Source organism: Lates calcarifer, linkage group LG13 (assembly GCF_001640805.2).
Source record: "Lates calcarifer isolate ASB-BC8 linkage group LG13, TLL_Latcal_v3, whole genome shotgun sequence".
In the NCBI taxonomy this organism is placed as follows: Eukaryota; Metazoa; Chordata; class Actinopteri; family Centropomidae; genus Lates; species Lates calcarifer.
Window position 1 is genome coordinate 24,823,312 of NC_066845.1, and position 27,943 is coordinate 24,851,254.

General features: G+C 41.3%; 1 long non-coding RNA gene across 1 annotated transcript; it reads left to right on the plus strand.

Moving 5' to 3' along the window:
• Positions 1-17: 17 nt before the first annotated feature.
• LOC108887146 (uncharacterized) lies at positions 18-27,943 on the plus strand. Its single transcript, XR_001961557.2, has 3 exons — positions 18-461; positions 16,594-16,635; positions 27,889-27,943. It is a non-coding gene; the product is annotated as an uncharacterized LOC108887146 (long non-coding RNA).

Below are 27,943 nucleotides of genomic sequence, written 5' to 3' on the forward strand. Positions count from 1 at the left end.
TTGGGGGGGGACACGTCGATGAAAACCATCTGACAGCCGGTTGGCCCGCCCACACCCCCTCTGCCCGGCCCCACCTGCTGTCTCCATACTGAGACCACTCTCCGCCGCCGACAGAGGATTTTAGGAGGCGTAAGCTGGAAGCTCTAAGCTCCACATCCAGCCGCTGCCCCGCGCACAACCCAGCGACGTCTCTGCGCCTCGCATCCAGCGACACGTCTCCGCCTCCGCTCCGGCTCCGGGGTTTGTTTCGGGCAGAAGAACAGAGGGGATGCTCGCAGGGTCCTTGAACGCCACAAAGAAGTTCACGAGGCTGACAGGAAGAGGACTCTCCTGTTGATTCAGCTCCTCTGCTCACCCCGGAATATTTCAGGAAAACACTTCTACACCTCTATATGGCAAAGTTCCTGGCTGAATTACTGGGATGCACACTTCCAGACAAGGGCACTCCACCTTTGTTCGAGGTAATTTATCTGATACATCTGTTCCCAACACTCCGCTTCAGTTGATAGATGAAAAGGTGCAGGCTGCCTGTTCACATCATGACTTCTCTATGGCAACAGGAGGCTGAGGCTTTGCTCATCAATGTGAGTGACAGTTGCTGCGCTGTAAAGCACTTCATCAACAGTGATCCCTGCGGATCCAGGTTTGAAAATGCTGCTACTCTGCACACGCACCGTTTCACACACTGACACGGTGTTTATCCAGCATACCGCCGCGAGCTGCGGATTAATGCGCATTATTTGCGTCTTTACGCTCACGGAAAACCACTGTAATGTCCCTAAAACGTCAGCTTATGCTTTATATCTGGCGCTCATCATGAGTTTGTAATGACCTTGTCTTACTTTGTGGGGTTTGTCTGTCTCCTCTCCTGTCACTGTGTTGTTGCCATAGCGGGATTTTTTCTGTGATAGCCGCAGAGTCTCCTGCCAAAAATAATTTTAGAGATGATCATGGACACTGGTGGTTTTAGCTGTAAGTCGTGCTGCATGTGGTGCCAGCGAGCGGCGTCTGGCAAGAAAAGGCTGAGACTGAAATGCTGCTCGTATGTGGGTCAGTGTGCCACACACTGTGCCACACACTGTGCCACACACACACACTGCACCTGTTCCGTGCCTGTGCCTCAGGACTGTTCACTTATTTTCAGCTGTACATGAATTGATGGATAAATCTGCTGTGAAATAACTGGGTTTCAAAGAAAAGGCTGAACTTTTTTTTTGTCATCTTCCAGGTGGGCTCCTGTGGTTGTTTCACGTGACCAGCTGCTGAAGTGATGAATGAATTGATCGATTAGTGAAATGACTGAAAATACCTGTGAGGTTTTTTTCAGTGCTGTCAGAAAAGTGATTTTTGTCATTATTTGTTAGACTGGATGCTTAATTGATGAACAGTTCGTCATTAGTTGCTCCCATATGGTTCATAATGATGCATGAAATGTCCTCCAGGCTCCAGGGATGGTGATGTCGGTCGGTTCACCACTTTGGTTCAGCAACTATTCATTTTTTGTACAGACAAGTGTGGTCCTCAGAGGACGACTCCGACTGTCTCTGATGATCCTCTGACTCAGTGGTATTTGTTGCAGCGTGCTCCAACCTGAGGGTCAGGTCTCCTCAAAGACTCGTGAGAAGATTTCTGTCCTGTGATGATTAAAATGGGAAGGAAAGGATTATTTTTCTGACTTGCTTTAATTCTTGTGAAAAGTGGACGGCAGGCTCCTGTATGCTCTGACAACAAACGCTACGATGCTAAAATGTCATTTTTCGATTATAGATTTACAGGTTACAGTCGCAGGTTGTTGTCAGTAAAAAGGAAAGTTACACTGACTGGAGAGAACAGGACGTAATAATGTGACATTTCTGTCCGGCTCCACTGATGAACATGTTCTCAGTTCATCTTAGTATGTGTCATTCTGACAGTCATTGCATAACAGCAGCTTTACATGAAAAACAATTTTAGATTTATTCTCATCACATACACACACCAGCTGTAATCCCACAGCCACCAGCCGATTGTTAATCCACCAGGCATCATCTCAATCTGCCTAACACACACACTGTGTGTGAGTCAAATATTAAAATCATCTCAGAAATGTGAAATGATGACCTGCTCTGTTCGGCTTTACCGGGGACAGAGATTAGATTCATAGACTGTTATATAAAGCCTTATTTCCAATTCCACCTTAAACCACGAATCTGTTGAACAGACGCACTGCTGACTGCACAGAGCAGCAGAGAGTCAGACGAATATTCCTCTGAGCTAGCTAACCTGCACCGTTAATATGGAGAGGGTATTTTTCCTGTCAGTAAGAGGACCATACTTCTTAATATGTGCTCAGAAATATATGAAATGTCCTGTCCCTGGTTTGTTGATCAATCACAGCAGCCTCTCTGTTATTGTTTTTGGACTTTAGCTCCACTCAACAAGGTTTAACCCCAGTGTTACCTTTTGGCCTCTGAACTTTAGTATAAATAAAACTGTTAACATGAGCTTTCAGAGGAGCAGGAGCTGAGGCTCCAGGCTGAAAGCATGAGACGCCTCAGAGGAGAAGATGTGAGAATATCACAGGCTCACGGGATTTAAACTGTACAGAATACAAACACCAGGAGTTCTACCAGGTGTAATTGTGAGCTGGTTGAAGCGAACAATAACGTACCACTACAGCAGAATGAGGATGATCCAGTGTGGTTTCACCCGACTTTCAGGACTCTGATAGAAATCAATAACACGACAGAGCCTGAAAACACATCCAGACACACTGTATGTAGACCTTCCTTTAATGTAGCTATAACCATCTTGATGACACTAATGATTGCAAAGAAATCTTTACCATCTTTCCCAAGTTTGACCACTTATTCTTTAAATTTGTCCCTTTTGAGTCCCTGTAAATATGGAGGTGCAAAGGTAACCTCTTTAACTTGAAGATTAGGGCTAGTGTTTTTGGTTTTTTGTGGTTTCCACTAATGCAGTTACTTAACGAGTCATCAATATAAGAAGCAACCACTGTATTTCAGGCATTAAAGGTGCAGCTAATGCAGATTCATACAGAGGTAGTGTACATGCATGCACACATGCATTTAATATAACATTTCTTTCCCTTAGAGTCTTTGCAAATTGATGTTTATTTATTCACAGATTAGGTTTGTCTTCCATTTTATTATCAAGAGAATCAAGCTGCAGCTGCTTCAAGATAAACATATGTTGTTTGATAAGGCTGACTGTGCTGTTTGGCTTCTGAAATGCAACTGAGCTGTGGTAACTGTGCAGTAGTAAGTGTGTTTCCCAGGAGGCACTTCTTTAAGATTTCTCTTTCTCATCTCCCAAAGAGAAATCAGAGGCTTTTAAGGAGGAAAAAGAACCTCAGTAACAAAATTTATTTGCTTTATTTTCTTTCCACTTTATCATTTCTGAATCAAAACCCTCATACTGCGGTTGGAGATGTTTTTATTTCTTTGACAACACTTAAGTGAAAGCTTTTCCTTTGAATGCATGCAGCAACCTGTTTAAAATTGAGGCTTTTTTTTATCAGTCATTCCTCTTTCATTCATTTTCTTTCTACAGACTTTGCCCTGCTTCTCTCCTCTTCTGCATTTCTTTGTCTTGTGCTTACATTCACTCATATACTGTCTGCCAGGCCTCCTCTCCACACTCTCTTCTCCTTATTCTTTGCAGCCTTTGAGCGAGGCTTTATTCATGGTAGGGAGCCTGTTTTTCAAGCAGTATTCGGTTTTCACAGGGCAAAGAAAAAGATTAACATCACTGTACTCTCAAGGCCTGTCTGTGGGTTTGAGAAGAAATCTGTGCAGGTTCAGAGAAATCCAAAGAAGTGGTTTCAAGTAGAAGAAAGTTTGAGGAAAAAAAAGCTGGGTTGCGACATCAGGGAATAAGTAAAGTATACAGCATAGATATTTATTATATGTTTAGTGTGTTGCCAAGGAAAAGCTGTGTTTTTACACAGAGGGAGTCATCCCTATGTTCCCAGGGCCTTTTGTTCCCCAGATTTCTATGGCACATAATGGGAACATGACAAAGATGTTCTTGAGTTCTGTATTCACTTAAAGTGACATGGGCTACTTTGGGAACTTATCAAAGGAGGGTTTCTGTTCCCCAGTGCTGCCATATGGCTCTCAGTATAATAGATCTACACTCGAGGGAATTGAATAAAAAAACGATCATATTTCTGAAATATTTTAACCTCAAACACAATAGGAGTGATGATGTGTGTTAACTGAATGCTGAACGAGGGAACACTGAACCTTGGGAACATGGATACACTACCTACACTGAGTATACAAATCATAAATAAGTTCTCTCTGTGTGTGTGTGGGCTTGTTTTACTCATGGTGGGGACACAGATTTGTTTACACAGTTGAGTGGAGGACTGGAGTTCCTTCTGGGAAATTTTAGGTTGAAGACTTAAGCCTTTTTCAAAACGTCATCAACGTGCCCACTCACTCGATGTGAATACTCCAGACAGTTAGTAGCAGGGAGCTGACAGGATGTAGTCCGCTTAATGTCTGGTCTGACTGATTTGGACATTTGTGTTCAGTCATACAGCTCTGAAATGTCTAGAGCATTTCAGGTTTGCAGTGCATAATGTGAAAGCAGCTTCAGTTGCAGTTACAGGGTGATTTTAGGTTAAGGTTGGGGTGAGGGTCGGGGTTAGGCAAGCAGTCGTTATAGTTACAGTTAGGGTAAGTCTCATTTCCATCTGAGGTGATGGAAACACATCTCTCTCTCCCTCCCTCCCTCTCTTTTAATGTATTCAAAAGACAAGGACGTTCAGTGCAACAGGGCATCATGTTCCCTGTAATTAAACTCTAATGCTTCATCTGTTGAGATTAATTTGTGTGGATTTGTTTATAATGTTTATGCCAATAAATATGTTTTTGTAATTATTCGCGACAAGTCAGCATGAAAGCATGTTGTTGAATACAGATCAGGTGGTTATGGGTAGGAAATAGCGGGGCAGCTGCAGCTGGACATAAAGGGGAGAAGCAGCCTTTTTACCCCAGCTCTTGTTAGTTGTTTTGGCGCATGATATTTTGAAGTTAAAAATCTAAATGGGTGATTAACAGTATCATGCAGAAACTGGAAGCACAACAATTTAACCATTTTAAAATGTGTTTTCTTCTCATCCCTCTCTTTTCTTTACAAAGAGCATATCTGGACACGGCCTTGTTTACTGCGAACGAAAACAAACACTGTTTCTCCAGCAGGAAAACACAAGGTTTTATACACAACCACAGACTGAGAGAACACACTGACACAACATATGTATCTGAGAAAATGATGAAAACTGTAGTTATACTTGACAATAAAATGGAGTGTTGTTTGTTCAGAGCCAACACTGTGTACTTTATGTGTATTTAAAGCCAGAAATATCTCACTGCAGCAAACGCTTGTACCTCAAGGTCAGGTGTGACGCATGTTGAGGTGAGTTCTGTGCTTTTGGCTGCTTGTAATGTTAGTGCTTTGGCCTTTTAAAGCTGGATTCAGGCAGCGATAAATCCTGCCGCTGTATAAAAACGGTGGTACTCTTGTATTTACAAAGTGTTCCTAATGTTTCTTTTTCCTAATTAGAAAGAAAAAGGCTGAAACATGTAAGGTGGATGAGGTTATGTCTCGTCCTTGCTTCATCGTATATATGCCTCCATGATCAGATACGAGAAAACATCTGAGGTTCACACAGTGACTCCATGTGTGTATATGTGCTCGGCTTAGAGGCAGTGTTCAGATGAGTGTACACCAGCCTTTTATGCCGGGAAGTATTTGAGGAGAAAGAAGGCCAAAACACTGTGTACGAGCAAGTGTAAGCAGGCATTCAAGTTTTCTGTTTGTGTCACTGCGAGTGATTTTTTTTTGTGTCTGTGTGAGTGAGAGAGGAGGAGGAAGAAAGAGATGGTATTTGGCAGGCAGAAGAGAAAGCCAAAGAACAGAGAGCCAAGGTAATCTTAAGTATAAAAATTTTAAAAAGCCTCTATCTCTATGACAACCACTGAAATCAGTGGATGAAACAAAGATACTGCAGTGTTTTAATTCTGTAGCAGTGGCTGATATTGAGAGTTCAGGCTCAGACATCTTGGATTAAAACTTTAACTCAACCTTAATTTCAGCTGCTTCATCTCACGAGTCCAGTTCTGTTCTAACAGAACCATTTTCCTGCGTTATGAGACCACATTTGTGGAAATGTCACGTTCGTTCGGGTTCAGTTTGAATGTCGCCGACCATGAAATACAGATTCTGGGAAAGTGAGAGTCTGATTGTCCAAAAGACAGAAAGAGGAAGCTGAAGCTGTGAGCGCCTGTCAGGTTTTATAGTTTGGCTCGGGTCATCTTTCATCAGGTGCTTTTTGGTCCAGTAAAAATCTTGTAAACGTCCTTGAGAAGACATTCACGGGGGGGAGTATGCTGTAAGTTCAGACTGACAGACTTTCTGGATGATAAAATACAGGTGAAATAGTTCAGTTGTATTTCTTTCATTTCCAGGTGTCGCAGAGTAAAAAGAGTCGAGCTTCTCGGCGATAAATCATTGACAAAGACAGACGCTCAGCGAGAGGGTGAGGCAGAGATCAGGTTTTACTGTAGTGCTGTGTTACTGAGGGGGAGATCATCCCAGGAAGTCAATCCATCACGCTCAGTATTCAGAAAGACTGATATGCGAGGTGAACTGTGGACATGAGAGGGATTGTGGTCGAGTCCTCAGGTCTTCAGGAAAGAAACCTGCAGTGTGTATGTGGTCATGTGTGTGTGTGTGTGATGTGTCCTGGTCTACAGTATTTTATAACTGCAGCTGTCTCACCTTCCATGAAATGTGTCAAAAGAAAAGAGGTTTCTGTGAGTCTGCGTCAGATCTGAGTGAGAAAAAGAACCCAAGAGAACAGTAAAAGATCCTCAGTGTAATGATATATACAGATGTCCACATGTTTGTCCTTTCATAAGACATGTTGGATGGATGAATAATGTTTTCCCCCGGTTAGTTAAGTCCTGATTTGTCCAGGTTTGGGCTAAATGTGGGACTGTGTTATGTAGAATATCTTTTGGGTCCATCTTTTTTAGAATTCGATCATTTAACGTTGTATTGTTGTTGACGTTGACATATTAAGGTCAGAAATCTTGATGCTTCAAACATGTAAACACAACTTAAAAGAGTTGTGTGTTTGCTTTAACATATGAGTTTGTGAAAATCTAGAAAAGCTTTAAAGTATCTGGGTGAGAAAAGAAATTGCCAGTCTTCAGAGCCGAGAAGAACCTGGATGTACAGGTTCAGGAAAACTGGATTGTGCTGTCTCATGTCTTCACACATAATAAAGGGATATTTTTATGTGTGTGTAGGTGTAGTTGTGTGTTTCCCTGCATGTGACTCTGGTTAATTGGGACCAAAGTGTCTGGTCTGAGCCATGACAGCTGCAGAGGACAGTAATTCAGTGGAAGGTCCCTTTAGAGTGAGCTGTCAGTCAAAGCTAATCGCTAATCAGGGAGGTTTTTTCCTCCCTGGCAGAGGAACGAGTGTGTTGATGAAGACTGTTATCAGAGCCTCCTTTCCCTTCATGACAAACAGCTGCGCTTCCTCCACATTTGCCAAGCACAAGAGCAACCAGCTTTCCCATTATCCACCGCTATTTGTGATCAAGTACCGATCACCACGACTGAATGATGGAGCCCACCATGAAGTCCCTGAAGATACAAGTCCTCTAATGGCTGCTAGATACCAGCTCCAAGAAAACTGAAGTCAAATCAAATCTTTACTTTTCCTGGAAGAACTGAATCTTCCCCCCAAAAAACAAGGCTTTCAAAGGCTAATTTGACGATTTAGAAAATTATCGTTCCATTAAGGGCTTTATTAAAGGCTTAAAGAGGAGTATATATAGAGATATTATCGCCTTAATCAGCTCTCAGGATGTCACCACCTCAGCTTCAGCCAGCATTTACCATATTACCCAGATCTGGATTTTGTGGCTGAAGAAACTGACAAAGATGGAGGCAGTAAACTTCCCTTCAGAAACCTACAGGAAGCATAAATGGAAGCCTGTTTCTACTACGTATAAAGTAAATTAATAAGCAAAGAAGTATCTGTCTGTATGAACTGTAACTTGGCTTTGCCCATGTATTTACCATCTGGTAGTGGAAACACAAGGGGGCAGTGTGCAACACATAACCATGTGCAACTCACTGGTTAACTGATGCCTGCATGTGGTCCAGAGAGTGAAGGGATGATGGACTCTGATCACAGAGGGAACAGACATTAAAACCTTATTTTACAGCATCAGCAGCAGACACGAGGTTTATTACTGAGAACACTGAGTACATCAGACCCGTGTGTTACTCTGTCATTTGGCCTGTGGATTAAGGAATCAGTAAGCCTCATGTGAAGGTGTGAAGGAGAGGAGGAGAGGAAGGGAAGGGCAGAGGGAAGGAAGCTCTGGGAGTCAGTCGCTGTGGGGCTCTGCAGGGAATGGGATGATAAGGAGTTTCACACGGCAGTTTGAGGCGTCACCAGCTGCTGTCAGCCATTGTGTGAGCAGCCTGTCGCTGCGGCTGGTCACTGGGCAGCAGAAGGTTCAGTGCCTTGCTCAATGGCCCCTGTAGAAGAGCTCCCAAGAGATCAGAGTTGACCTCTGTGCTCTTCTATTTCTGTCTCCGTGGAGACTTTGAGTTTTAGACACTGGGAGTGAGGACGGCTCCTTCTCCTCCTCAACCATACAACTGCAATGTCTCTGTTTTATTCTGGTCTGGGACCTTTATTACATGTCAAATCTTAATATTCATTTTTATTTTGCATTTCAAGAGTATGGTACTTAAAAGAAAACTGTGTAGTAATAGTACCTCGACAAGACACACTCTTAACCCCAATCTCCTGCCAAACACAGCAATTATCTTCGTTAACTGTCAGCAAGAATTTCTGAACAGACTTTCGTAGAATCCTTGATTAACTATTTTAATGATGTTTGTTAAAGACTTGACTCCAGCTCAGAGAAGCAGGCGCTCAGAGTCAATAAATCAACTTAAACAAGCACACGGCAGCAACTTTGGGAATTTGTCAGAGTTTTAGCTTTGATGTTTTTAATCGATTCTGTAGCTCAAGTTTAAAAGAGAAAAGTAAAATTGGTGGAATGAACAAGTCAGAGAGACGAAAAAAAAAAAAAGTTCTGCGTGAAGACGGAGGGAACGCCTCTCTACATTTTCAACAGTCTCACTGTAAACATTAGGCGGCTTGATGGAGTGAGGCAGATTTCATTTTGGAGGAAACTCTGGTGGATTTCTGTTCCAGTACAGCATGCATTTTAACTCTGTGCAAATATGCTTTTGGCTGCTGTTTGATTCCAGGAGACTCATTCACATGAATAGCAATGAGATATTCTGGATGCACTCTGCATTCAGGACTAGGACACCCCCTGCCATTCATATGCACACAACACTGCCTCGAACACACAGGCTCATTGGCAGTCGCACACAGACACACACTCACACAATCATTTGCAGAGAGAGGTGCTGCATACGTACGCACACATACATTTCTACATGCACACAGTAACAGAGGGGGGTCTGTTGTCAATATGTGCATGTTAATAGCAGCTCCAGTCTCAGTGCAGGAAATCAGAATGTGAAGTTCAGAGGAGAGAAGTTTCAGGGCTGATGAGGGTGTCGTACAAAGGCTGAAAACTTTCTGCAGCCAGCTTTAACCCATCGTGACAATCAGAGGTTCAGGGCGATTTTCTGATGTTTATTTGTCCAAACAAGCTCTGGACAAACAGCGCAGCTTTCCCGAAGCACATATCTCGTATCAGCGGCATCAGGTTTTAGTGAGTGGACAGCTCCCGTGTGTGTGATGTGTGGTACTGTCTGAAGGTAAGACCGGACCGTCAGACAGGACCGCGATTCTTCATCAACCTTCCTGGGAGAGGAAAAGACAAAAATGTTTAAAGCACTGAGAATGTGCTGCAGAAATAAACAGAGGGAAGAATCAGGAACATATTTTTGTGACTTCAGATTGTTTGTAAATTTCCTCCAGTGTGAAAGGATCATTGTGGTGAAATTTGACATTTCCAGCACAGTTCACACATTTTTCTGTTTGTCTGCAGCACGAATGGCTCAGGTCAGGTGTAGGAAACACTTACGTTGATGCTTTGTTGTTGTTGTTGTTGTTTTCTCAGTATATATGGAAACTGTGCGCTGTGTACTCCTGCAGCATGACTCTGGGGACGGCAGTGACGGTCTTTCAGTGAACCACTTCGGTCTAGACTTACTGCAGAATCTCCAAAACTCCTGGTTAGATTGCCATGAACTTATACACTCAAAGTCCCCAGAGGATAAATCCTGCTGACTTTGGTAATCCCCTGATTTTTATCTAGCGCCACCATTAAATTAACATTTCTGAGCCTGAGCTCATCCCTTGACTTTGGTCTTAAGTGCTTGAGACGAAGGCAACTCGGACTTCTTTTAGGTTCCTTGGAGACGTCTCACCTGTCGTCTGAAAGCCTGAAATAAACTTGAAAGAAACTGAAGAAGCTTTTCAGATGAGAGGTGACATGGCTGCACTCTCTTTGTCTTACACACCAGTAAACAGTTTGTCTTCTGCACCAGTTCACGCACACAACAACAACTCCTTATCCACGTGGTGTAATTGTGTCAGTAAATCCATGTGACCGAGTCACATCAGCGCTGACGTTAATGCTGTTAGTCAACACTGTTAAGAGGTCACTGAGTTGACCTTGACCTGTGAGGAGGGTGACCCCTCCCCTCCCACAGGACCACCGTGAACCCGCTGACTCCTCATACCTCATTACTACAGGACGACTGATGCACTGAGGTCCCATGTGACCTTCATACAAACACACTCCCCCTGTTTCACACACACATATCTGCCTGTGACCTTCCACAGCGGGCAGGCGCGTTTCCTGACGAGTGTGGGACCCACTGAACTGGTTCAGCAGCGAGGGGTCACCGGGGGTCACTGCGCACTGGGACAAATTTAGCAGGTTATATTGGTTGATTCAAGATGACGGACTTTAGCTTCACCTTATTTACTGTAGGTTCCCAGATGAACTGCTGAGACGGTGGTTTTCTGTTAAAATATTACATAACAGTGCTCAGTATTTAGCTTTTATTAGGTCTTTTGGTCTGTTTTTTCTTGTATATATGTAGATCTATAGTGTCCCTGAATGCATTAGTGTGTACTCTCACCATATCTACATGAAAAGCCACTTAAACTGATCCTGTTATACCTGCAGTATTATACCTGGTAATTACGCTGCATCCATTCTTATCAGCCACGGCTCTTTGCCAAACATAAGACATAAATACACACAAGGTAACATAAAGTAATCTCATAAATGCAGACGTCATAAAAATATATTTCACAAAGTCATAAAAGATCTAATAAAAACCGAGCCATTAGAATAACAACATAAAAAATAAAGTCAAAGTTTCCTTACAAACTTCCTGTCGTCCTGTCTAATAACACAAAATGACACAAAAGAAAAAGAGGGATGCAGTGTGTCTTCTGTTGGCTGGCTGTTTGTCTGTGGCCGACTGATATCGAAAAACAAAAGGACACATTCACGCTCCCAAGAGAGAGAAACCGATTGATTTTGGTGATACGGTGACCTTCCCTCCACTTTTCTTTTTTGTAATGAGTGTCACACAGAGCGAAGGATCCCCCACCACCACCACCACAGGAAGAAATGTCTAAGGTTTCCCATAGCACCACCATCAAGCCAAACTGTCTGTCCAGACTTTGGTTACCCGGCTCTTTCATCCCGCCTCTTATGATGTTTATTCTCACATTGAACTGGGCTGGTTATTCAGCCTTGGCTCTGCAGAGTTGCTTTGATATTAAATAGTCACTGTCTCGCAGGAACATCGACCTTGTGCAGGCATTTATCAAATTTTATTTTTCTACATCCTTTGCTCCAGGGCACAAGACACCGTAAGATTTAAAATCCACGAGAAACAAACCACTTTAAATGAATGTGAACACATTAAACATTCATACCTACCTGGTCAGACATGCAGTTTCAACCTCATGAAGCATTACAGGTGCACCTGTACACCTGTACAACTACTCAGCTGGGTGAAAAAGACAAGATTTCCAGTGTGTATTACTCTTAAAGCAACCTTAAAATATTCTACCTTAAAATAACGACTTCACTGACTGTTTTCTGTACGTGACGTGTTAACTTCTAGCTGCACGCTGCTTTCAAAACTCAACTTCTCAGAGTCGCAGCTCAACAGAATCTAATGCACCAGTGTCCTTTAATAGAAACTCGTGGTTGCATAGTGTTGCTCTCAGTTGTGACTTCAGTTTGTAGCTCTCCCATGGATCTTTTCACCATGACTTGGTTCAGACCAATTCGGCCCTGTCATCCCAGAAAGTGGCACAGTGAAATTATATATAAATATTTGTATTTTTGTGTTGTTATTGTATTAAATGACTGTGCTTTTATGGTTTGACTTGTACATGACAACTTTTAATGATAAAATAGAGCTAACAGGTTTAATCTTTTGTTTGACACTTTATTTTTTGGCATGTTCTGCCATTGATTAGTTAAAATCGACAACTGTCTTTAATCTAACACTTGCACTTGTTTTTATGTCTCTCTTTTTCTCCCTGTGTTTCTTTTCTTTCTGGACAAACCAGCCTTGTTTGTGTGTTTCTCTATGCACACAGTGATTGGACTTTCAAGCAATTTTCCTTCTCATTTGACGGGAATCTTCAAAAAAAACCAATTGCCGTCGACAGATAACGAAACCCTCAAGAGATGGATGAGATGTCTGAAACTAAAATGTCAGAACCAAAATGTCCCGCTGAGCCTGTGATCAGATGAGAAAGACACAAGGCGATTCTCTCTCTGTCTCACCCCCTCCTACACCCCCCCAGTTCTCATTTTCCTCACCCTGCCGTCTCTTCACCTCGTCTCTCTCCTCCTATCAAAGATACATTCAATCATAGCTACCGTGACTCTCTCCTCTCCGCTGTGTAATATTCCTCTAAAGGTCACAGCAATTGTCTGAGGGAGTAAAACAAAAAGAAAAAAGTGTCAGGCAGTGAAAACCAGGGATTAAACACAGTTTTTCTTTTGTTTCGACCACAGAACAGTATGATCTTCTCTGTCTGAGCTGGAAATATCAACTTTCTGTTTCACATCTTTAGCTCCAAACTGCAGACATCAGATTTCTGTCTGAGTGAGAGATTGATTTACTCACTGATGTAAAGTAATGTCCATAAGATCGAGGAGTGGCATAGAGATCCAGGGCCGTTTATGAACGGTCATGTTTGCTCTTTGATTTTCAGAGAATCACGATAATGAAGAAGTGGGAGCGAGATAGTTGGCAAAGTAAGTTTGTGATGGGAGAGGTTCCTGGGAGGATTAAAGGTCAAAATGAAAGATTGAATTGTATATTTGGAGATATTTTCATGATACTGTAGTGATATTACATCAAGTGATTTATGATCCTAGATTATCTGTGATTTTAATTGTCTGTCTTCAGCTCTGTCATAATTTCAGTCCAGATTACCTCCAGTATTTTGATGAAAGCAGATACAGGCTAATGATACTAATCTTGTCTGAATTGAACTCATGTTTTCGATATTGGATTCTTTTTCTTCTGACATATATTTTCTCTAATATTGAGATAAAAGGCTGCAGTGGACGACTCTAAAGTTCAGAAATGCAAATTTGAAGTTTTGCTTCACTAAATCAAGATGTGATGAGTCTTTTTAAGTTGTGTGTGTGTGTGTGTGTGTTGGTCAAGGATTTAGGGTTGTCCCACTGTGAAATCAGTAGGTGCTTAAGGTGAATATTTTGGTTATTCATGCAAACTCTCTCTGTGTCTTTATTCTCTGTTCTGCTTGACAGAGAAACCCACAACTCATAGATTTATAATCATAAAAAACAAGGATGAAAAGCCTAAAAACAGGTTTTTGTTCGTATGTCCTTTGAGAAAATACTGACCTGTGATGCTGTTTGGGGTCAGAGGACTCCACTGTATGTTTTTGTGAATGTAGCTGGTTGTGTGGGTGTAGCACGAGCAGAATGTGAGTTTATGTGTAAACACCAGGTACTTGTACAGGTTTGCAGAGTGTGTGCATGTTTCAGTGCAGGTAAAGCATGAAGAGCAGTGTGTGTGTGGGGGTCTGTATGTATTGAACCAGCAGTGTGTGCAGTGTAGATTTTCCCCCTCAGTAAATCAACATGAGGCTTCATTCAGGATGTTTACAGGATGTTTCTCCACTATTTTAATTTTAAAGTGATTTATCGCTTAATTATCAGACAAAGTACAAACTGTCATTATTTAACACATAGAAATGATTCATCACAAAGATGAAATAGAGCGATAATAAATGTGACATCGGCCACATATTATTATACAGTCCCCTCTGGGTCAGTCAGTAATAAATGTGCTTATTTCACATTTATTAAACCATCAGCATCAGGCCTGTTCGCTGAGGGGCTTTGAGGTGCATCATCATCATCATCATCGCAGTGCCCTCCTCCATCACACACCCCTCCACAAGATGAATTTTCAACCAAAAAGGAAAAAAACAATACAGATGATAATGATTAGTGCGTCCACTGAAATGTATGAAAAGTCGGAAAAGGATGATCTGATCGTTAGGAGATTCCACACCCCGAGAGGCTGAGGTATATTTCTATTATCATTATTATTATTATTATTTCATTTTATTTATTGTTTTTTTTACTGTCATGCTACACCCCACTGCAAACTTTAGCTGTAGGCAGTGGTGTTATGTATTCCAGGTTGTTCATCCATCCGTAAATACGTACATACATAAACACAACACGTTTCCCAATGTTTTTATTGAACAAACAAACAAATGGACAAAAGTTGATCAGTTTTCGATAAACTTTTCAATTCAATAAACGTACATTTATCAGACATTTTCATGGGTTTTACTGGAATGACCCAGCGCACGAATAAAATGAAACAAAATATTGAATTACTCATGGTTGTTCTTCACTGGAAGAACAATCCTACTCCTCCAACAACACTCTGATGTATTTTAAACTCATTAATTATTTGTAGATGAAGACTTTTTAAAGATAAGAGAAACAACATCACAGCTCTCAGAGGCCTTATGGGAGCTGTAGTTGTTAAATGCTTATAAAATAATCATGTTAATATCTTTGTGAACATGACTAATACAGTTTATTTTTGAAAAACTTTTTCCAGCTTTTCTTGAAATAAACAACAAAGGCTTGTGTGAAACACCAGGCTGTGTTTGTCAAAGGTAAATAGATTTTTCTCCCAGTTTCCATCAGTCACCTCTGGGATAAATAAATCACCTCCATCCAGCCATCGACCCGTCAGCTGAAACCTGCAGCATTAGTGTACAGCTCCAAATGTGTATGACCACCTGCTCAACTGTCCCCATCTCACCCCCCCCACCTCCCCCTCGTAACCCCCCCAAAAAAATCTCCAGATGCTGCAGCTCGTAAAATATAATCCTGCGTCCTCTGAAAGGTTTACTGCTGCTTCCTGGTTTCTTTCTCTCTGGATCAAATAATATAGTTGCAGGGGTAGAGCGAGAGTGAGAGTGAGAGTGTGTGTGTGTGTGTGTGTGTGTGTGTGTGTGTGTTTAAGAAAAAACACAGGAATCTGTACATCAAACAGTATCTTTGTGCTGTGTGTGTGTGTGTGTATGAGCATGTGCATATATGTGGGTGTTTTGTGAGTCTGTGTCTGCGAGTAAAAATCCAAGAATCTCTAGATCAAATAATGTCTGTGTCAGTGTTCAAAGTGTGTGTGTTCTGAGTGTATTCGCGTGTGTGTGTGTGTGTTTCTCTCCATGTGGGAATTCATTACCACTCCGCCGACTTTTTTTTCTTTGTAAATAACTCCTCTGGGAGCTTCGTGTTGAGCCTTTTAAAGACTCATTAGGATTCGTTGTTCTGTCGCCCCCTCTGTGAAAAACTCCAACATGTTCATCTTTGAATACCACTAATGGCTCCGTTCGTGTTAATGCCCGCAGTTTAAATGCAGCCATTTACATTTTGCATTTGCAGCGTTTAGATGACGTTAATGCAACGAAACGATGCAGAGTGGAATGAGAACAACCAGGAGAGAAGCTCAGTTATATATTGTTAAAGGGAAAAAAGTCTTTTTACCTCCTCGACCATGTATATCCATTTGTTAGTTCTCTTGTTGGGACCATGAGGGTCTGAGCTTCCAAGCTACCAACATAGATGAAAGCTGAATTTGGCATATTATGTGTGAAATGTACAGTCTTCTTGTTTCAAACTGCCAAGTGTAGGAGTTGCCAAATTCTACCAAATGTGAGGGTTTGTCTGTTAAAATACAATCTTACTCAGATGTAATGCATTAAATCATCCAGGCACCACATTTTATTCCCAAAGTTAAAGTCTGTGCAGTTTCCAGCTTCACATTCATGTGTTTATGCTGCAAAAAGCAGCGATTTAAGAACATAATTCACTTTTTTTGTTTCAAGTGATCATGTTTTATGCTCAGAAAGGTGTGTAACTGCTTCACTAATATTTGTATAACATGAGAGATATTTCTGATGATCCCTGTCCTTGATGTTCACCCTAATATTTTTGTCTCCCCTCCCTCTCTGCAGTGTCGGAGCCAACCCCATCTGAGGCCTTCCTCCAAACAGCGGGTAGGTAAACACTGGAACACTGAAATGACTTCTTGTTTCTGTTTTGTGTCTGTGTCCTCCACGCTGAAAGAACAGGACGTTCACAACACGCACACCGCCAACTGTACAAAGCATGCCACAAAGCTGGCTCAGTGTACACACAACAGTGCGTGCTGATAACTTGGCTCCAAACATCACATGATGACTACCATCCAGCAGTCTGGGTGTTTGTGCACTTTAACTCTGTTCCTTTGGTCGGCATCAGATAAAAAAATGATCTGGAGCTTGAAGTCGTGTGGAGTGGCACGCAACTCATTGACTGGACAGTGGTGGTGACTGCATGGAGCCACGTGGGAGAGGAGGCCAGGCTGCACACTAACTCTGTTATGAACAAAATGAGCCGAGACTGACACAAGAAATAAGAGGCATTATGTAACATGAAATTATGGGAGGGATAGTTACTGAGTGGTCACAACGATTCATGCATACATGCTACCATGGTTACAAAATGATCTTATGCAATTACATCGTACAATTACACACCATGCACCACTTCTACAGACTGAGGGGATTGTTTTCCTGACAGTCCACAGCCAGAGTCTGCTTAAAGCAACAGTATGTAACTGTTTTAGCTTAAAATAAGAGCTTAAGAATCATTTTGATGATACATGTTATTCCCACAACACCTTGATCTTCTGTTCCTGGAAACCTGGAAACTCTGAAAATATCAAGTTTGGTGCGTTTGTTATAGCGACAGCACTTCCTGCTCCAGAAGCCGAGGATCATGGGTAATATACACTGTTTGTTTCAGTTAAAGGAGTCAGACTAGGCAGTCAGAGCTCTGGTGATTGATAGACTTTGTTTTCTGCACATACCAGCAGTGGGCGCTGTTTCTCAGTAATGTTACATTTGTGCTGCTTTAAGCACACAAATATTCATATCTACAGTATCTACAATATATATCTACAGTACATTATTAATCCTGTGCAGTTTACATCCAAAAAGAAGTGTATGTAAGTGTATAGTTGCTATCGTTCAAAATAAATAAATGATAAATATATAGCTTTCATTGCGACACAACCCAAACCTGAGTGTTAGCAGAAAGACACCTGATATGTAAAGATGCTGTAGAAGACGTCATGGGGTTAACAGAGACAGTGGGCAACTGCTGAACGTCTTTGAAGATGGTATAACACACACTTAAACACACACACACACACACACACACTCCTTCCACTCAGGACTGAACACTGGAGGCCACCGCTTTGATCTTCTCCCTCTGTTTGACTGCCCTCCCTCTCTCTTCTTACCCTTTCTTTAATGTCATCCTCTCCTTATCTGTCATATCATATAACTAAATTCAGAATACCTTTGTTAGCACAAAAATATTATTCTTATTTTTCCAAGCCATTTGTCATACACCAGTAAATCTCAGCCTGCACACAGCACTTTAATTGACTAATTCCTGTCTCTCAGGTGATCAGACTGTCTGAGTATGCAGCCAAACACATCTTTCATCTCACAGTCTCTCCTAACTCCCTCTGTCAGTAGTGAGTATTAAACAAACCTGAATGAGTCTGTAATCCGGTGGTTTGTGTTTCAGCGAGCGGCCCCTTAAGGTCGCTGAGCATTGAGGGTTTCGGAGGTGTTCACTTGCAGTTACCTCATCCTGGATCAAAGCACAGGCAAAGACACCCTGTGCTGATCACTTGAGAAGCATGAGGTCAGTGCTGGGCTTTGTTTTTCACTGGCCAGGTCCTTCTGAAACCCCAGGAGTGCTACTGACACAGGGAGGCAGGAGATGATTCTTTAATGCTGGTTCCTGTGCCAGGTAAACATGTAGAGCTGATGCTGATGGTGCAGCCAGGCCTGTGCCCGCCTCTAGTGTATCAGCCACTTAAAAGATGCATCTTGTGATATTCTACATTCGACCAGAAGTGTCTCCAAAGCCTGACACATCTCATTCCCCTGTGCCACAGATCTCCAGTGTTATAAACCCATCAGTGAGCCACTCCATGTTCCTTCATTACCATGAACACACACACCATAATTTATTCTGCCCCAAATACTCACTAGAGCACAAAATGTGTTTTAATCCGCCACTGAAAATAGTTCCCAAGAAATGCACTCTGTACTCCTGTTTACATACTGTTTGATTAAGTTATTTTTACATTTTGCTATCGCTACATAGCCAACGTTAGCATTACCAGCTGTTAGCTTACCAGTCTAGAAGAAACTTCACGAGTTCAGCTTCAAACTTAATTCCTTCACTCACCAAGACTCCAGTGATGGAAAGCAGCGTCACTGTTGTCTTCTGTTTCTATCACTTCTTTCTTCTACTGAAGTTAGCATGCTAACCAGCTAGCCCTGGCCCGTCTCATTACTTTCCGATAGTAACTCACTGTAGCGTCCAGACGGTGCTGAGGAGGTAGTGCTGCTCAGAGGACGTATTCCAACCTCCTGTATTGTAAACACAACGATGGCTGAAGCAGCTTTAGGAAATTATTTAGCGTTTCTTAAACAAATATTGAGACTGGTCTTTTAAGATTTACTTTTCAGTAGGAAGTAATGAGGTTGAGGCTGGGTGTCACAGACAGGGAAGGTTGGAAGATATTGAGCGACAGCAGCACTGTTTGCAGCAGCTCTGTGGTGGTTTAAAAAAACCCAAACTCAAATACTCATTTACCTTTAATATGTATGTATGAAAGCATAAATGACAGTCCTAGCTTCTGTACCAAGAGCAGCTGTTTTTGATACTTCACCATAAAGAATAAGTGTGTCAGACTGGACTGCCATGGCAGCTGTCAAAGACTCAAAGGAAGCACAGATAGCTTTATCCTGAAATTGACTTTGCATAGCATGAATGTGTTCATTTGCATACTTATGCTGGGTATGTTACACTGCAGCCCTTAGGTTCAGTTCAAAGACATACAACCAAGAGGAACGAAAGAACTACAAAAGATATAAATGAGCTCTGGAGATGAGGCAACTCAGAGTGATTCATTAAAATGTATGAATGAAAATGTAGAAGGAAAATAATGCAGACATCAAACACCAGGGGAGATAAAATACACAATATAAACCACATGAAGTTAAGAGTCAACATGGAGATTAACAACATTCAAACAAGTAAACAGATGAATGAAAAGCAAAGACACAGAGAAGAAAAATGCTTCAATAAGAGCAGATAATTAGAACATAGAAACAAGAAATATGGATGGTTATATAAACCATAAAAGAGGCCTTAGTTCACGTTGCACATTGTGGAATCAGAGCATTAAACGTCTTTGATATCTTAGCTTGCAGCATTTCCTTATTCAGGCACCTAGATAAAGATTCCTGGAAAGGGAACAACATAATCATCATCTGTTCTCTCACCAGTTTGTGTGTTAGTGGGTCATAAGTGGGAATCGCTTCATTTTTGGAGTTTGTGATCTAAAAAAAGACACAAGAATGATAACCAGCTCCACTGACCTGAGCTATCATCTGGACACATAGCAACACAGTGTATGTGTGTGAGTTTGCAGGTGTGACATTTCAGCTGTTATATAATGTTTGGAGCTTAACCTTTCCATGATAGATGGACTTGGTAAAGACTCCGGGCAGTGGATACAGAGCTGCTACTGTTCAGCTCCGAAGACTGATGGCTTCATGGATGTTAAGAAGTTCTCCTGGCAATAAACACAAACTGGCGGAGGAGGACAAACAGCCACAAACCCACAGACCTCAAGTCAGCAGAGACGAGAAATCTTTCATGGGAAAAAAACATTTTTCACACCAATGTCCTGGGTCGATATCACAAGACACCTCCTCAGGTTCAGGCTGTAGTGTTTATCAGAGAGGGACACGTGGAAAGAATATCAAGACATCTACAGTTGGCTCTGTTCACAGAAGCTACACAACATTATTGTTTTTAGTTTTTGTAAAAATCAGATGATAAAAAGTCCACATTCTGCAGTTTACTGAATAAAACATAAACATGTTTTTGTGTTAAATCCACAAAGGATCATGGAATCTGGGTAATATACAACGTTTGGCCGTGTTTCGGTTCAGTTTTTTTGGCTTATGAGATGGAAAAACACTGTATACACTGGACTTCCTGGATCGTGTGTTTTTTCTCTCTCATACCTGAAACACCCTCACCAACGCAACCCCAGTCTGAACACCTGCATAGTATCACCTTGTCAATTCTAGTTCGACCGCTTCTTGGATCTTCACTGTAGTCTCTAACAGGGCACAAAAATGAAGTTAGCGTCTGAAATAAAGAGCCAGATGCACTTGACCACTTGCGGTTTCACTGCTCAACACCCAGAGACGTGCAGAAATCTGAAGGACATCTCGACTGGTCAGTAACTCCACAGAAGTGACCCCCTTTTCCCTAGAAATTGACAGATCTGCTTCCTACAAGGCTTTCCGCAGGGGCCCTAATTCCATTTTAATTTCCTCCCAGACCTACAGTATGCATGCCATCTCTGCAATAAAGCCCACAAGATTATTTTCCAATTTAAACATTGTGTAGTCAGCTTTGTTTTCATTTTATAGTACAAGGTAAACACTTTTAGTCGTGATTATGTTTCCTCTGACGGAGCTGATCCCCAGTCTGCTGTGATTTATTTCAGGCTGAGTCCATAGAGGGCATTTAGAGTCTGTGCACAGGGACCAGGGACATTTTTATTAATTAGTGTGTGATTTAAACATTCGAGGATGAAGCTGAGGTGGTTTGCACCGATGAGAAATGTACGTTTTACCACAGTGTTGAGCTGCTGGATCCTTTTCAGTAGAGTTATCTCAATGAAACAGGTTGAGGTTATTTGTTTTAGTTGTTTTGTTATTTTTTCTTGTTTGTTTTTAATGTTTTCAGTCCCTGAATCAGATATTACTTGAAATGATTTTAGCTGAATCAGAATCTTGGAGACAATGGTTTAAGCAGGAACTCTGCTGATATGAAAGCTTTTCAGTAATATGGTTTGAGTATATGAAGGAATCATCTTGATCTATAGTGAGATGGGATTAAACTATCTCCTGGGTACATTTTTATCAATTATATTAAATCCTTTCATTCAAATTTGCAGCAGTTTCAACTCACATTCTTATTATGTTTCATTGTCGTTCTAAGCCGTCACAGTAATGACAGCAAGGGATCAGAGAACAGCTTAGATGGCGAATGAAACACTCAGTCAATCTCTGACCAATATCAAAATAACACAGCTGACTATAAATATACAATCACTCAGTAGCAGCACTGTGGCCTGATTCGCTCATGACCTGGTTCATGGTGAATGACGGATTCAGTCACATGCTTCCGAAGTCTTTTCTATCTAGGGCAGGGGCAGCTGTCCAGAAGTTATGCAAACTTTGACCAAGTTTTGTAACGGCGTCACATGACAGCCTGTCGAGGCTCGTGGTCGATGTATTGTGTAGACAAAATGGGAGATACAGGACATCTGAGGATTTCATGCACCGCAAAAAATATCAGTCCTAACAGGGTCAGTTAAAGTTGAAAGGAATTGTGACCTGAAACTGCTGTGAAATAAAATAAAGACTGAGATTCATTTACAGCAGCAGAAATGTCGCCTAAGAGATCTAACATATTTTAAGATGGAGATTTTTTTGGAGTATATACACTTGACCTAATCTGTGTTGGCAGAGGCTGTCCACTTGTTTTTGAGATAGTTGTTGTTATGTAACTTGAGGCTCCTTTATTGTGAAAGGTCCCCCAGATACCTGTCTAAATCTGTATTCAACTGCTTGGCTTCAGAACATTCTTATACAACCACCATCTGATCACAGCAGCTTTTTTATGTATCCTGAAGCTGTTGGAGCAGCTCAGGTTTAAACATTTGACTACTGTTTAATAGTTTATATCAGAATTAGCAAACCTGATGTCACCGAACTTAGAAACAACTTGTACTTAAATTTAAACTTTAATTAGAACGTCGGACTGCTCTCACCTGTTTGAATCAAAATTGAGTCCACATTTAGTCAAATTGTGCAGACCTTTAAAATAGTCTTATGATTCACCATCATTCTGACCTGTTGGTGTCCTATTGACCCATTACTTAACTAAGATAACAGAGAGGAATGGATGAGGACGCTAGCGAGAAAAGTGAATGTTGTTCAGTGGAGTAGCACTAGAGAATCTAGTCCAGTTTCAAGAAGCTTTGGTTATTTGCAGGTTGGAACACCCCACGGTCTGTCCCTATTAAATCTATCTTACTCACTACTTAGACCTACCTTATATAACAGCTGCTTCAGCAGGATGTTGACAACTAAACTTCAATATGTAGCAAGTTCAACAGGATCTCCTCAAGCCCACTCCGTCAGACAGATCTTCAACTGTCCTGAGACAGGTTGTGCCAATCGCAACTGTATATCTTGATACGATAAAGCGTTTTTGTTAACAACCAAAATGGCTGCCACTGAAGTGGGGAGGTCTGTTGAACAAACTCTGTGCTGTTCCATGTTACTTTGCACTGATTAGTTGGAGGTCCGTACAGTTTTGATCTATTGCAACCATTCATAACGCACCTTGGAAATCAAAAAGTGACCGGGGAGGTTTCCAGGCAAAAGCTGTACAAAAGTGATGAAAAATAGTGAAACTCTTTCTTAATGGATAAATCACTGATCACTAATCAGACATAGTGCATGTGCACAACAGAATGCACCTTGGCTTTGCAGGACTAATCATTTAGGATGAAGTAGAGAGGTCAGTGGGATCAGAGGCTCCTGGATCTCCATTCGGTTGTAAAATTGGAAATCCAACTTTACCAGGTCAACTCTAGTTCAGACCAGCCTCTGTCATCAAGATAATAATCCAGTTTTCCTCAGATGTCATAGACCAGCTGTCTCTTAGTGGTCATCCTCTATCAGCAGCTTTGTAGTTGTTAGATGTCACAGGTCAGAGGTCACAGGTAGAAGCACCGCTTTGAGGTTCAAGTCCCCAAAGCAATTATCTGATGACTGGAAAGGAAAACGCTGAGAGGCACAGCGGATGTTCTAAAGGGTTCCTGTTAATGTTTGTGTTCACTAGATGTGTGCTCGTTTATTGCTGCCTTCCTCGTGTCATCCTTCCTTTGTCATCCTCCATTGTACTTTTTTCTCTCAACCTCTCTCTCACTTCTCAACCTTAGAGGGGCCTGGACAATGAACAGCTGTCAGCAGTAATACTAGTGTTGAAACAATCATGGATGACTTTGCTCTTCCAAATGACCGACAGGGTTGAGACGTGTCCATGTGTTAAGCAGAGTCCACGTCATCCATCACTGAAGAGATTTTTTATGTATCATAAGTATTTGGCCACCATCTTTGATTTCAGGTGACAACGTTTTAAGGTGAAGACTAGCTGGGAACTGACCAGGCGTCTACACATATGATTCGTTGTGAGATACACTGCATTTCTGACTAGTTTTGAAGATATCATCCATAGATATTGTCTTTATTGGTTAGATGTTAAATCACGGTATGTTCGTCATGTTGTTAGAGGTACAAGCTAATGTAATTGGCTAGTGCTAGCAAGTTAGTATTGACATCGTAGCTTTCCTAAATCCCCTGCAACTGTCTTAACAAAGCCAGACACCAGCAGGTTAAATGATTCTTTCAATACTTGTTCTAGACAAACAAAGTGTGTCATGGTGGCTTAAATATAATGATACAAGTAAGATACAGGTGTATGTGCTGCATTATCAATCTTTTGCAAGGTTTTATAGCCACTGCCAGAGCCCTCTGCAGAGGCAGCCACGCTGTACCGGCTCCATTCAAATGAATCTCAATGTGGCCTTACTCTTTAACCTGTTTTATACACAGCCCATTCTCCTGGTTCTGATGACTGGATTTGCAGGGTAGAGTTCAGTCAGTCCACGCAGACACAAACTTGCACAAAATACAAGGACATTCTTTGTACTATTTTGTAATAACTTAGCTAGTTATTGCATGCAGTTTGACGTTCTGTAGACCAACATTGTAGGTGGCACATAAACTCCACACTTTGTCTAAATCGTGTTAATGGATTTTGCTTCCAAATAGGATTTACTTCACATTCAGGCTGTTTATGAATGTTAGTAGCTGCAGTCAGGGAAGAAAATTACCCTGTGACTTCTTACAACAGTATCCCCTTTTATAATTCCTAAAAAGCACAATGAGCTGATGACCTTTACCACAATCTGTCCTTCTTCTTTTTTTTTTTCAAATAGTCTCTGCACTACCCCATAAATGATTCACACAACTCCGCCTGAGCCTGTATTAATAACTAATAAGGCTAAGTGACATGAGGGAACAGCTAGTTCGCTGGCACAGGAGAAGGTCAAAAAGGTCTGAGATTATACTGGTCACGCTGAGACAAAATGTCCACTCCTAAAGCAGGATGCCATCTGATCAAGAGTACAAATGCTTGTATTATCCAAGCAGCTTGTAAATTATATCGGTCATTACGTGCCTTTTGGTTTTGGGAATTATTCATGCCAGTATGGTCTGCTACAGCACCGTATATTGGCTTGAGTGGGCTGCCTTGTATAGTAAAAGTCAGCTATACTCAGAATTTGTGAAATATGAGTTGATCTCTTGATCCTCAGGCTAGATAATGCAAACGGCTCGCAACCTCCACGATTTAATCAGATAAATCCTGCTTTTCACTAATGTGGTTTAAGAGGATTTCCTCTATACGTTATTATGGCATCATTTCCTGGGAAGAGATAATTTCCTTTTTCCTAACTCTGCATCATATGTTTGACTCTATTATTTTGTAAAAATAACCTCAAGGTTTCTTCTTCTACATACATAAAAGTGTCCACACACCTACACTCAATTGAACACATGCTCACATGTTACCTCGACCAGCAGGAGAATAATACAACATCTATCATGACAGCATCAAAGTGGCCTTTCCCATTGATTTCCTGTTTCTGTGTCACAGAGAAACAGGTTGGCTAATAGGCTGAGTTATGCAACAGCATGCAGCTGAAGGCTTTTACCCATAAATCCCTGCCAGTGCTCAACTTGAGGAGATTAAAGTTGAGCGAATGCCCACCCTGACAGCAGCACATGGACGTGGGTGCTGCAGGGTCATTTTCAGTTATTTTTCACTCCACCAGAATAAAGTAAAGGAGATTTGAAACTTTACTTGAAACTTTTGAGTTTTGACTTCGTACTCCAACCCAGACAGATGCAGAATTAGGATTTTGTGTGTTTAAGGTGCAAAAAAATGCATAAATACAAAAGAATTAAAATAACATAGGAACACTGTGTGAAACAATGTACCTTTTTGTTTCTCTAGCAGCAGTTTCCTCTGCGATTAATTTGTAAAACTCAAGAGTTTGGATGCTAATCGCAAGAGAGCTGAATCAACAGTCTGTAAAATCACTTGTGTTTGCACTCCATAATTCCTCAGAACAAACAGAAAGGAAATATTTGTTTATTGTCTCGTCTCCCGGACTCTGAATGCTGGGACAAACTGTTAATTACGTGCTTGGTTAGGAGAGCTTGCCTTCTGTCTCATAATCCAGTTATTTCCTCTGCGTGTAGAGACTATATGACTGTGTAGAGGAACACCCTGAGAATCTGGCTGCTGTATGTCTCTTTGTTCTGCGTCAGGTCGTCATGTGACTTGCAAAGGGAAGCACTTTATTCTGCTCTGTTGGCTCTTTTTATGTATTTAAAGCTTCAGCTTTAATTAGCCTGTACGTGCTTCCCAGCGTTCTGGTCCACATTAAACACAGATGACTACCATCACTCTCGGCAAAGGCACCTGTCCCGACGTAATAAATTTGGATTTTTTATTAGCATCATTATTTTCCCCCGTGTCGTCAGTCTGCTCTACCTACAGCTCAGCAGGTTTCTGCTCGGCCGCTGCTTTGTGCCAAAAGATTTATTTGTATTACCTTGTTGGATCAGTTTTGTCCGACACACTTGGCTGAAACAGGAGCGACTGTTGTTCCACAGAGGGTCAATAACATGGGTTTGCAGTGTTGAACTGATCTAGACACCAAAAAAAAAAAAAAAAACATATAGTGCAACTGTTGTCTGTCACAAGGCTTCTGTATTAACACATAGAAAGATTTGTTCTGTATCATAAACTGAGCTACATGTTTTGGAAATCCTAACGTCATGAATACAGGTTTTTAATTTTTTAGTTTAGTTCCACATCTATTTATTTATTTTATAACTGTTAAATTCTAATCTCAGTATTTTTTTTTCGTTCTACATGATAGTCCTGTGTAGAAGTCTGATACAGTGATACCTTTAATTATTTAATCTAATTATTGTATTGTATTATTGTAAATATAATATTAGAATAGACACTGAGACACAAAGCCTGTGTTATTTGTTTGTTTCTGTTAAATGTAAACGCCACAACTTGTTTAAAAACCCACATTCCCAGACAGAAATACACAGACATGACCTCGGTTTCAGGTCTACATCTCCGATTAGCTGTTTTAGTGCAATATAGTATATAATCTTTCAAGCAATAACAACATACTAACTACCAGTCACCCTTGAGCAAGGCATTTGGCCTCCAGTTACCCAGCAGGGCTCCTTTTTGGCTGGCAACAAGTGGCAAACCCAGTGTCTTACTGCCCCAGTTAATATAGAATTTCATAGAATGCAGTTCATCAGATGGCCACTAGATGGCTTTTAAAAAACTGCTGCTGACCACGTAGTAAGGGAAGAGTTGCTAGCTACTCCTATTACGAGATGGAGCTAGGTGACCTCTCATCTTACAGGTGCATTTACACCTGATCTTAGACCTGTTGAAGGCGTGCTCACCTTAATTGACGGGCTTCTAAGGCTATTGCAGTCAGTGGTAATCGTTGTTGCCTATATTTAGAATCAGATACTGAGACTGTAAAGAGTCGTAGTCATCCATGTCAAGGCTGATTGTTCCAGTAATTTTAAAGGCACTTGGATTTTCCATGTTTTCCCTCTCAACTCTGAAGCTTCGTCACTTCTGTGGCCTGATGGGTATTCCCTGGGATGGAAACAGAAACCTCAGAAAGTCCTGTGTGTTGTATAGCAGGCCCTACATGCAGTTTTTATTACTATTAGTTGATTTTAAGGCTGTTATTGATTAAAAAAAACAAACAAACAGGTATGCTCAGTCAACTTTCCTTCAAAAATCAATAACTTTACAGTTTGATTTTCCTGCCCCAGTGAACAAAATGACCCCAAAATACTATATTTGCATAATAGTGATGGTGTTTCTGATCAATACCAATGATGAATTACTTCTTACTGTGTTTTGCATGAAGGTAACAGAAACTTTCCTCTCTTTCCTGTTTTCAGCCAGCTATTTTTGGGACATTAACCAATGAGAGAGCACGGTTTGACAACAGACTGG